This window comes from Nicotiana sylvestris, chromosome 4, assembly GCF_000393655.2.
Source record: "Nicotiana sylvestris chromosome 4, ASM39365v2, whole genome shotgun sequence".
In the NCBI taxonomy this organism is placed as follows: domain Eukaryota; kingdom Viridiplantae; phylum Streptophyta; class Magnoliopsida; order Solanales; family Solanaceae; genus Nicotiana; species Nicotiana sylvestris.
The window spans coordinates 101,545,005-101,556,599 of record NC_091060.1 but is presented as its reverse complement, the minus strand read 5'-3'; the positions used below and the strand labels follow the sequence as shown (position 1 = coordinate 101,556,599).

General features: G+C 35.7%; 2 long non-coding RNA genes across 2 annotated transcripts; one reads left to right on the top strand and one right to left on the bottom strand.

The window, feature by feature from the left end:
* Positions 1-465: 465 nt before the first annotated feature.
* LOC138889029 (uncharacterized) lies at positions 466-1,725 on the top strand. The gene is made up of 3 exons (XR_011406585.1): positions 466-627; positions 727-772; positions 1,299-1,725. It is a non-coding gene; the product is annotated as an uncharacterized lncRNA (long non-coding RNA).
* A 2,933-nt stretch (positions 1,726-4,658) lies between these two features.
* LOC104246416 (uncharacterized) lies at positions 4,659-5,677 on the bottom strand. Its single transcript, XR_011406584.1, has 3 exons — positions 5,520-5,677; positions 5,184-5,396; positions 4,659-5,078 (listed from the first exon to the last, which is right to left on the bottom strand). It is a non-coding gene; the product is annotated as an uncharacterized lncRNA (long non-coding RNA).
* Positions 5,678-11,595: the final 5,918 nt, after the last annotated feature.

Genomic DNA, 11,595 nt, shown 5'->3' with positions numbered 1-11,595 from the left:
AGTTGTGTGGTTTAAATTTACTTTATCATTGTTCGTTTCAATTGCAATTCTAATTTATCGCTTTGTTGTGTCATTTTAATCCACGCATCCTTAAAACCACTTACAAATTTAATTGTTATCCGATTTCGAGGATAAATACAGTGCAGTGGCACTTACCAACAAATTAAATATTCCTCTCTCTAGCAAGGGTCCAAAATGCAAATCGCTAAAGATCCGACCTTTGTTTTATACTACTAATTTCAAAATATTTATTTCATTGTTAAATTTTGTGCCAATTCAAATATCTCCACAGCAATTGTTACGAGAGAGTATTCTCTTATGAGTTTGAAGAAATAGAGGAGTTAATATTTCTAATACAATAGAGGACTAAAAGCACATATTACTAAAGTTGGTAACAACTTACTAAAATACAAAAAACCCTAGAGCACCATTTCTCTCCTATATAAACTCATATATGCTTTATCATTCTCTCATCAATCACTTCTCAACCTGTGCGGCTATACATGAACACATCTCAAGATAATGATGAGGATGAGGATTTCAACGACGATGAAGACGTTGGAAGCCAATTCCACCTTGAATCCTGTAAAAGGTTTCATCCAAATTGAATCAATGAGTCACCAAATTGTTAGTTCTTTTCTTCATTAATAGCATTTGTATTTGTTTAATATTCTATTCTTTTATTCTTTAATTGGTTCTTACACTTATAACTGTCAATATGCTTAGGTAATGGAGCCTTGCTGCTTGAACGATCTCCCTTCCGGATATCATGGTATCTACAATCGGTTAAGTTTGTTTATAAATATTGTAACACATGAAAAAATAAAAATTGATGCCATAAAAAATCTTTTAAAATTCACTCTTCTTAATCTTTCAGATCCATAAAGCATTTTTTTCTTCTCCTAGAGTAAGTCGTCCATTCAGCATTAATTAATAAAAGGAATACAATCCCCTTTTTTCAGTTTGCAAAGAGTGGTTAAAATTATAATTTTATCAATTTGTTTGTTCAATTTTGGTACAATTATTATTTTAAGCCATCTTTATATACTGTAGTTTTGGAAAGAGTATCATGCTATGTCTAAACTTCAAACAGTTAGCTTTGAATGTTCGAATTTATGCACAGAATCTTTACGTTGGAGATTTTATTGTTCAAACATTAAGTATTTAGCTTTAAATGTTCGTGGACGTAGAGTACTTATCTATAATCTGTTTAAATCTTATGTTTCGATTTTAATATATGTATATCTGTATGGTTTTGTCAATTACGACACATTTTTTATGTTTTTCTTGCTCCGAAGCACATTTAGGTTTGATGTCCAATAGAGAAGGAGATCTCCATCCTGGCCTTTCTGTATCGAACTCATCATTGTAAGATTTATTAGGTTTGATGCACTTGCTTGAATTCCATTGATCAGTTGCAGCAGCAGCAACAACAAGAGCAGAACTAGAAAGATCAATAGCAACAGTAACAGTAACAGCAACGACAACAGCTACAACATTAAAGTAGCGAAGCAGCAGTAGTATACGAGAATTATATGGAATTACATGTATGTCTCACAGGAGCGGAGCTAAAGTACTATGTACTTTCCATAGAACTAGTAGTTTTTTTTATTAGATATATATTTGTGTTAGGAAATCCAGTAATTATGTAATAATATTTAATTGCGTAGCTAGAGAATATGTATCTATCTTATATCTTTGTTTTAGAGAACTCTAGTTTGTCTTAAAAGACAAAATAATATACTATATGGTTCATAATTTCATATAACTAACCCTTATGTTTAGTTTGTCGAGTTACAACAATAATCCTGTTAAACAACATCTCTTTATTTGGATTTCCCAACATGATGAGAATAAATAACGATCCAAAAATGGTAACACTCCACCTGTGTTCAACGACACCATACCATCTAAAGAGTAATTTACAAGTAGATGTGTGTTAATTACTATGTACACCTTATTAACCTATCTATATATTAAAGGGAAGATAGAAGTTTTAGTCTTTAGGTTGTTGCCTAAGCCTGATTTTAGTCCTTGTATTAGTGGACCAAGCACATTTAACCTTCAATTGGATAACTTGTTTAGGACCACAAATTCCAAAAGTCTTCATTTTTTACTTAAACTTCGTGCCCAGTCAAACAAGTTCACATAAATTGGAACGGAGGGATCGGAGTACAATTTTTGTCCTTTAACCTAACTACTTGAAGTTAACATTGTTAACTTTTGATTCTTTTCTTAACTACTTCAATATACTAGTTAGAATTTATACCCCATTTGCATCTGCATATCTCTAACGCAGAAGACATGAAATCTTGGCAAACAAAACATAAGAGTTATAAACCAGTAACTGAAGAACACAGATCTACCCCATATGGTGCACCTAGTATTGAAATTAAGAAAGAAAGCCAATTTTGCAGTAACATTGCCAATAAAATAACACAAGCTGCATTGCTAGAAAGCTATTCTTTTTTAGGGAGAAGGTACTTTTTCTGCTTCTTCAAAATTACTTCTGCTTCTAGTCAAAAGTATTTTTTTTCTCTAAAGGCTTGGCCAAACACTTCAGCTTTAAAAAAATTACTTTTTAAGAAAAAGAAAAGTGCTTTTAACTTGAAGAAACTTGGCCAAACATACTATTAATTTGGTATCTCATGACTGATGCCATTTAATGATGGAATTTTTACCTCCTATAGCAAATGTTAACACCTTATTTATTTTAAATAAATACCATTTAATAAAATTATGTTATATAGATACCTTTTAAGGTTTGTAGCAAAATATTTAAATATGGTTACCTCCTAACCCTAAGCCATTAAATACGCTAATTTGTTACATTTTTTTCTTTCTCTCTACTTTGATACATCCCATTCTCGTCCCCATCCTATTAAAATTTCCGACGGCGGAAGGGAAACAATCTTTGCTTAAGTATTGAGCCAAATTTTAGATTCATTGAAAGGCGTTCGAAGTACGAAGAAGAGGGGGGGAGAGGAAATTTGCTAAAACAGCAAAAGCAGCAGATGGAATAACAGCAGCAATGTCGGTTGTTTTTGCAGTCACAATTCACCTCAAAAATGCCATTTTTTCACAATCCTTTTATATATTCATTCAGACTAGAATTTTTTAACAGTTGGGAGAGAGAGTCGTCGTCAGACTTCGGAATACATTCTAGATTCTAGAATCATCGACTTCCTGTATTCAGCTAATTGGGTTGTTTCATTGGGGCACATAACTAAAATAATTGTCTTTTTTTCCATTGTAATTCAGTGTATCTCGTCGTATTCCATGTATTTCATTGTATTCACTGTCTTTTTTTTTAATTGTATTTTAATGTATCCCGCTGTATTCTATGTATTTCATTGTATTCACCGTCTCGCTATATGCCATGAATGTATTCATAAGTTTTTTTAATTAATATAATTTATGTATTGAGATGTATTATATAATTTCTCTGAAGATTGCTATTTTTTTTGGGTATTTTTCGGTTAAGAATCTTTTTTATAACTGAAAATACAAAATTTGTGTGTGATAATTGAGTTTGTTGAGTTATATTAGGAGTCTATTATGTTAATTGATTCACTTTCCATTTTAAAAACAGTGTAATCGCCTATTTCACGCCGTGAATACAGTCGAATACAATAATCTACAATAATCTGTCCAGTTGTAATCCCATGTTTCACTCCATGAATATAGTCAAATACACTCGAATACAACAACTGATTAGTTGGACTTCCCTGATTCATGCCTATTTTTGCTATTGTATTCATGAATACAATAGATTAAATACATCAAATACATCTTATAACCACATAAAAGATATCTATAATCCATAATATAGAAAAATAATATCTATAAATGAATAATTACTACTAAAAGATAGTGCTTTATGAAAAAAAATTCTTTAATGATTCTCAATAAAGATAAAACGGGCCCGAGGGAGTATTTTATTGTCCATGTATGGCAATAGACTACTCGTTCACAAACTTTATATTGAATATTGAAGAATATGATGGAATGCTGAAAATGGGAGAAAATACAATTAGATTTTTGCAAGCATATCTCACATTAAAACGGGCAGATCAGGCTATTGCTGTTTAATCATGGGCAGTGGCAGAGCCACCTTATGCTAAAGGGTGACAAACCTTAACTGGTAAATTATACTGTTTAACTAAGTTCAAAAATTTATTTTATATACATAAGTACATCGTGCGTACTTATGTATATTTTTAAACCCCTATTCCCGGCTCTACCACTATCATTGGGAGAACTAATTGCTATTGCACGATGCAACTTTCTGAGCAAGGATGCCCCAGATTTCCCATGATCTCATCCCATATATATAAGGATTGATAATGTAAAAGAAAAAAGTATTTTGAGTAAATAAGTTTATAAACTAAAAGGGAAGTTTAGATCTGTGAAATTTTACTTCAATTTCAGTAGCAAAGTTATCTTTCAATCATTTGATGCGTACACTTGTTCCTTCCACGTCTTTAAATTCCTTAACTAAACAATAGCCCTAAACATTAAAAAGGCTGCAAAATAAATAAAAACAAAGAACGAAAACTGCAAATTAATGTGGGAATTCTATAGTAAAAGTGGTGCAAAAAAAAAAAGAGTCTACAATAAATCTCTCTTTGGATCGTAAAGTACTGTCAAATGAAAACTGAATATGCAAATGTGGGAATTCACTTAAAACAATCAACACAATAAATGGAAATTCAGATTACACTACCACTTTACACCTTACATACTGAAGCTAATTTCCAGAAAAAGCCTTATCTTGTACATCCTATACAAATCAATTCATTCTGATTATCTAAGTCTAATTCATTCATAATATTTAATTAATAAGCTATCTATTATTTTGTTCTTCCGATATCTCCCCCATTAAAGTTGGTCTGTCGTCGTTGTTCTTGTCTTTCCAAGTATTCTATCCTCGCGATCAATTCAAGAAATGAAGGTTGCTTCGAAGTTTTCATGCTTCCTCCCAAAGAAGGCTCAGGATTCAGCTGTAACTTGTACATCTCCGGGAGATTTTGTAGGTGCCCAAACTTGTGATTGGTCAGCCAAAGCTAGTGGAAGACCTGAGAGGAAGAGGAATAATAGAGGGTCAGAAGTAGAGTGGAATATTATTCCAAACACTCAATGAATATAACAAACAAACAATTCATTGTTGCTTAATTACCTACCAATGAACCTCCCGAATAATTTTGATCGTATTTTAAAGGATTAATACGATCAACATGCAATGGGTCGAAGCTTGCAACAAGAGACGAGAAAGCTCAAGGCTACCATCGGAAGAAAGGAAGACAAGGAAATTGATGTAGCTTTCCCAGGTGAATCAAACATACCGTCTTTTATTGTTGTAGCAAAACCACAAAACATGCACACTACGAAAACAACTAGTCAATAAATATAATTCATTAGATTCCATGTGTTTGTGTGAATTTTATAAAGGAAAAGGGCACATCGATCGACACACCAATGATGAGAACCAAAGCACAAACAAAGAGAGAGGAACTTACAAACATGGTGACTCATTGATTCAATGTTGAAGAATCCATGAAGAAGACTCATAAGGAATTGGATGTCATCGTCTTCATCATCTTCGTTATTGTCATTCTCACCAACGTTCTCTTCATTAGTCGTAGTCCTCTTCATCTCCACTGCAGGTTCTAGATAGGTTGAGTTGTGTTGAGAATGAGGATGAGTGGTAAAGTATATCTCTATATATAGGAGAGGAATTGGGCTCTATGGTCAAAAGTTGTTACAAACTTTACTAAAACATAATCTGATTTACTTAGTATACTCTGATTTACTCCATAAAAGATCTGATTTACTAACTATTTTAATGCAAATGTCAAAGTTCTATTTTTGTGGGATTGTGGTCCTCATCCATATATAATATTTGTAATATTATTTTTAAAAAATATTGAAGATCAGACTATGCTGCAACCACAGAGCATACTTAGACAGTACCTTGGCTCTGATACCAATTGTTGCGGAAGCCAAATGTATATAGTGTGAATAAGTCACAACTACTATACCAAAAATTATGACAGCCACCAAATAATAAATAAGACAATAAAACAATAATAAAGGGAACACCAGAATTTACGAGGTTCGGCTAATTTTGCCTACTCCTCGGACACAACCAATATTTTATTTCACTCCAAAAATACAAGTGAAATAATACTAAAGAGAGAAGATACAAATGCCTTAAACAGATGAGAAGGCAAATGAGAGGTGTGTTTCAATCCTAAACATTAGGCCTTCTTTTATAGGGGAAAAATCCCCCCAAACTTAACTCCCAACCAATGTGGGACTTTGGCATTTTGCCAAACTTCAACAAATCTCCACCTTGGCAAAATTCCACATTTTCAATTCTCTCTCAATAACAAATTTTGGTTGTGTCTTCATCTTCAATCTTCAGTGTTCAACAATGTTGATCAAATCCAAACAATGTTGAAACTTGACCGCAGTCACCACCTTTGTCAGCATATCAGCAGGATTCTCTGTAGTATGAATTTTCTTCACCGTGACTCCACCTTCTTCTATGATTTCGCGTACGAAATGATACCGAACATCAATGTGCTTCGTCCTTGCATGATAAACTTGGTTCTTCGCTAATTGAATAGCACTTTGACTATCACAAAAAATTGTGATACCTTTTTGTTCAACACCAAGCTCCTTTAGCAATCCTTGAAGCCAAATTGCCTCTTTCACAGCATCTGTAATAGCCATGTATTCTGCCTCTGTTGTAGACAAAGCAACTGTTGACTGCAAAGTAGACTTCCAACTAACTGGTGCCTTTGCAAAAGTAAACACATAACCAGTAGTTGATCTTCGTTTGTCCATATCACCCGCAAAATCTGAGTCACAATATCCAACTACAGACTGATTGTCTTCCTGCTCAAAAACTAACCCGACATCTACAGTATTATGAATATACCGTAGAATCCACTTCACAGCTTGCCAATGCTCCTTCCCTGGATTGTGCATATATCTGCTAATAACTCCAACAGCTTGTGAAATGTCAGGCCTTGTGCAAACCATTGCATACATCAAGCTACCAACAACATTTGCGTATGGTACCTTTGACATATACTCTCGTTCAGCTTCATCCATTGGCGACATAGTAGTACTTAGCTTAAAATGGGAAGCAAGTGGAGTACTAACTGGCTTAGTCTTGTCATCTATGCCAAAACGTTGAAGTACTCTCTTCAAATATTCCTTTTGAGATAAACAGAGTTTCTTTGAACGTCTATCTCTAATTATCTCCATGCCAAGAATTTTCTTTGCCTCACCCAAATCCTTCATCTCGAACTCCTTCTTCAGTTGAATCTTCAACTTATCAATTTCTTCCAAATTCTTGGAAGCTATCAACATATCATCAACATATAGGAGAAGATATACAAAGGAACCATCTTTAAGCTTGTGCAAATACACACAATGATCGTATTTGCTTCTCTTGTACCCTTGCCGCAACATAAACTCGTCAAATCGCTTGTACCATTGTCTAGAAGATTGTTTCAATCCGTACAACGATTTTTCAAGTTTGCACACCATATTTTCTTTTCCAGCAACTTTGAATCCTTCTGGCTGAGTCATGTAGATTTCCTCCTCCAAGTTTCCATGTAAAAACGCAGTTTTTACATCCATCTGAACTAGTTCCAAATCCAATTGTGCTACCAAAGCCAACATAATTCTAATGGAGGAATGTTTTACAACTGGAGAAAACACTTCATTGTAATCAATTCCCTCCTTTTGAGCATATCCTTTGGCCACCAATCTTGCTTTGTAGCGAACATCTACTTGGTTAGGAAATCCTTCCTTCTTTGCAAATACCCATTTGCACCCAATTGCTTTCTTTCCCTTCGGGAGATTGGCCAATCTCCATGTATGATTCTGATGAAGGGACTGTATTTCATCATTCATGGCAATCCTCCACTTATCTTCTTCTGAACTTTGGACAGCGTCTTTATAAGTAGTAGGAACATCATCAGCTACAATTGAGGTTGCACAAGCAACCGTCTCTATGAGACGAACAGGTTTCGTTATTGTTCTTTTTGGCCTGCTGGTTGCTATTGATTCAAGTTGTTGTTGAGATTCCTGAGTTGGAATCTCCTCTACTGGCTCTCCTTCCAGAGGGTAATCTTCATTTGTTTCCTCCTCTGCTTCTTGTGTAGGAAAAATAAATTTTCCCTCAAACTCCACCTGCTTAGAAGCACCTTCATTTTGTTTGGTATCTTCTGTTACCTTATTTACCATAGCAAATTCATCAAAGGTAACATCTCTGCTGAATATTACTTTCTTTGTCATAGGACACCATAAGCGATATCCTTTGACTCCAGAAGTAATTCCCATAAAAATAGCCTTCTTTGCCCTTGGATCCAATTTTGACTCTGTCACATGATAATATGCAGTTGAGCCAAACACGTGCAAAGAGTTATAATCTACAGCAGGTTTTCCGTACCATTTTTCAAATGGTGTTTTGCCATCAATAGCAGCAGATGGTAGACGATTAATGAGGTGGCATGCATATGTAATTGCCTCAGCCCAAAATTCTTTGCCCAAGCCAGCATTGGACAACATACACCGTACCTTCTCCAGCAAGGTCCGGTTCATACGTTCTGCCACTCCATTCTGTTGTGGTGTATGTCTAACAGTGAAGTGTCGGATGATGCCATCATTTTCACAGACCTTATTGAAATGATCATTTTTGTATTCACCTCCATTGTCTGTGCGAATACACTTGATTCTCCTGCCTGTCTGATTCTCCACCATCGTCTTCCATTTGAGAAAAATTCCCAACACTTCATCTTTGCTCTTCATTGTATACACCCATACTCTTCGGGAAAAATCATCAACAAAGGTTACAAAATAGTGCTTCCCACCCAATGAAGGTGTTTTGGAAGGACCCCAAACATCAGAGTGTACATAATCCAAAATGCCTTTAGTATTATGGATCGCTGTACCAAATTTAACCCTTGTCTGTTTCCCTTTAACACAATGCTCACAAAACTCCAAGTTGCAAGCCTTTACTCCTTTTAACAATCCTTGATCTGATAGAGTTTTCAAGGATTTTCCTCCAGCATGTCCCAAGCGCATGTGCCATAGCTTGGTTGCTTCTGCCTCTTTGTCGTCACTGGATGTTACTGTCGCTGTCCCAATAACTGTACTGCCACGATAGCGGTACATATTATTATTCTTCCGATTAGCCTTCATTACCACTAGTGCACCGGAGCATACTCTCATCACTCCATTTTCTGCAATGATTTTGAACCCTTTTGATGAATAAATTTGAAACAACAGTCAGCAACAGAGATAACGACAGGGCAACTCCCGAAATATCGATCCATGGTCTGGTCCAAGTACGTATCCAATGAGAATGCCCTACCAAAAGGATAGAAGAGCACCCCCCTAATCTGGTGTCTTTTCTCTAAAATGGAACCTTCTTGAACCCTGTCTGAACGAAGGGCTTCCTCTATCTTAAGCTCAGTTTGTAATTGGGTCTCAATAATACAGGGCAACTCCCGGAATACCGATCCGTAGTCCTAAAAGTAAATAATAGTACAAGGCCACTCCCATAATACCGATCCGTAGTCCCAAAAGTAAATAACAATATAGGGCAACTCCCGAAATACCGATCCGTAGTCCCAAAAGTAAATTACAACACAAGGCAACTCCCGTAATACCGATCCGTAGCCCCAAAAGTAAATTGCAACAGTGGAAACATGATTTACAACGAGAAAATCTTACCGTTCAGGTAAACATGCTGCATAGAGTTCAGGTAGGCAGTTAAGGCAGATAAGGCAGTTAAGTCACGTAAACATGCTTTCCTAACTAAACAAGATATATATATATATATATATATATATATATATATATATATATATATATATATATATATATATATATATATATATATATATATATATATAATGCTGCTCTATTAAAGGAAAAACATATATTTGATTAATAAAAGCAGGGTTTTCAACAAATATAGTCTGTGTACACACTCGTCACCTCACGTACATGGCTCTTATATAACAAACAACATCAAAATTCTAAGGGGAGTTCCCCCACACAAGGTTAGGCAAGTCACTTACCTCGACTTGCTCCAATTTAATCCACTAGTAGGCCTTTTCCTCGATTATTCAACTCTGAATGGCTCGAATCTAGCCAAAACTAATTAGATACAGTCAACAAAAATTATAAAATCAATTTCATCAAAAAATACTACATTTTTCAATAAAACCCCGAAATTAACTCAAAAATTCGCACATGGGGCCCACATCTCGACACCCAACAAAAGTCACTAAATATGAAAGCCCATCCAACTAGGAGTCCAACCATACCAATTTTACCAAAATCCGACATCAACTCGACCTTCAAATCCCAAAAATTCACTCTATGAACTTTCTACCATCTTCCCTAATTTCCATCTCAAAAATACTAATTGGATGATGAAAACAACTACATATTTTTGTATATTAACCACTTCCGAGTTAGAATTACTTCCCTGATGTTTTTCTCTGAAAATCTGTCAAGAATCGCCTCTCCCTAAGCTCAGATTCGTCAAAAATGGAGAATGGGACGAAGTCCCCTCTTTTTATAACTTAAAGTTTCTGCACAGATCTGGACCTCGATTTTGGATCACCTCGATCTTGGACAACCTCAGTCTTCGACCGCTTCGGTCTCGGACCGCCTCGGCCATGGACAACCTCGGTCTTGGACCACCTTGATCTTGGACCACCTCGGCCATGGACAACCTCGGTCTTGGACCACCTTGATCTTCGACCACCTCAGTCCTGGACAACCTAGGGACCACCTCGGTCTTGGACCACCTCGGTCATGGGCAACTTCGGTCTTGGACCACCTCAGTCCTGGACAACCTCGGGACCACCTTGGTCTTTGACTGCCTCGGTCTTGGACCACCTCAGTCATGGGCAACCTCGGTCTTGGATCTAGACCTCGATTTTGGGTCTAGACATCGATTTCTAGGACCTCGATTTTGGATCTGGACCTCAATTTTTTTAGGATCTCGATTTTTGGGTCTGAACCCGGTCATGATGTCATCATGACATCATGAAGAAAAACCAGTCATCTCACACCAGCAGATATCAACCATCATTCAAAGTCCAAAAATGATCTGTTAACCACCCGAGGCCACCTCAACCAAATACACCAACATGTACTAAAACATCATACAAACTTAGTTAAAACCTCAAATCATATCAAACAACGCAAAAATTACAAATCACAACCCAATTCAAGCTTAATGAAACTAAGAACTTCCAGCTTCTATATTCGATGCAAAAACCTATCAAATCAAGTCCGATTGATCTCAAATTTTGCACACAAGTCATAAATAACATAACAAAGCTATGAAAATTTTTAGAACTAGATTCCGACCCCGATATCAAAAAGTCATCCCTGGTCAAACTTCTAAACTTAAATTTTTTATTTTTGTCATTTCAAGCCTAATTTAGCTACGGACCTCAAAATAAATATCCGGATACACTCCTAAGCCCAAAATCACCATATGGAGCCATTGAAATCATCAAAAACCCATTTCTGGGTCGTTTACACATTTTT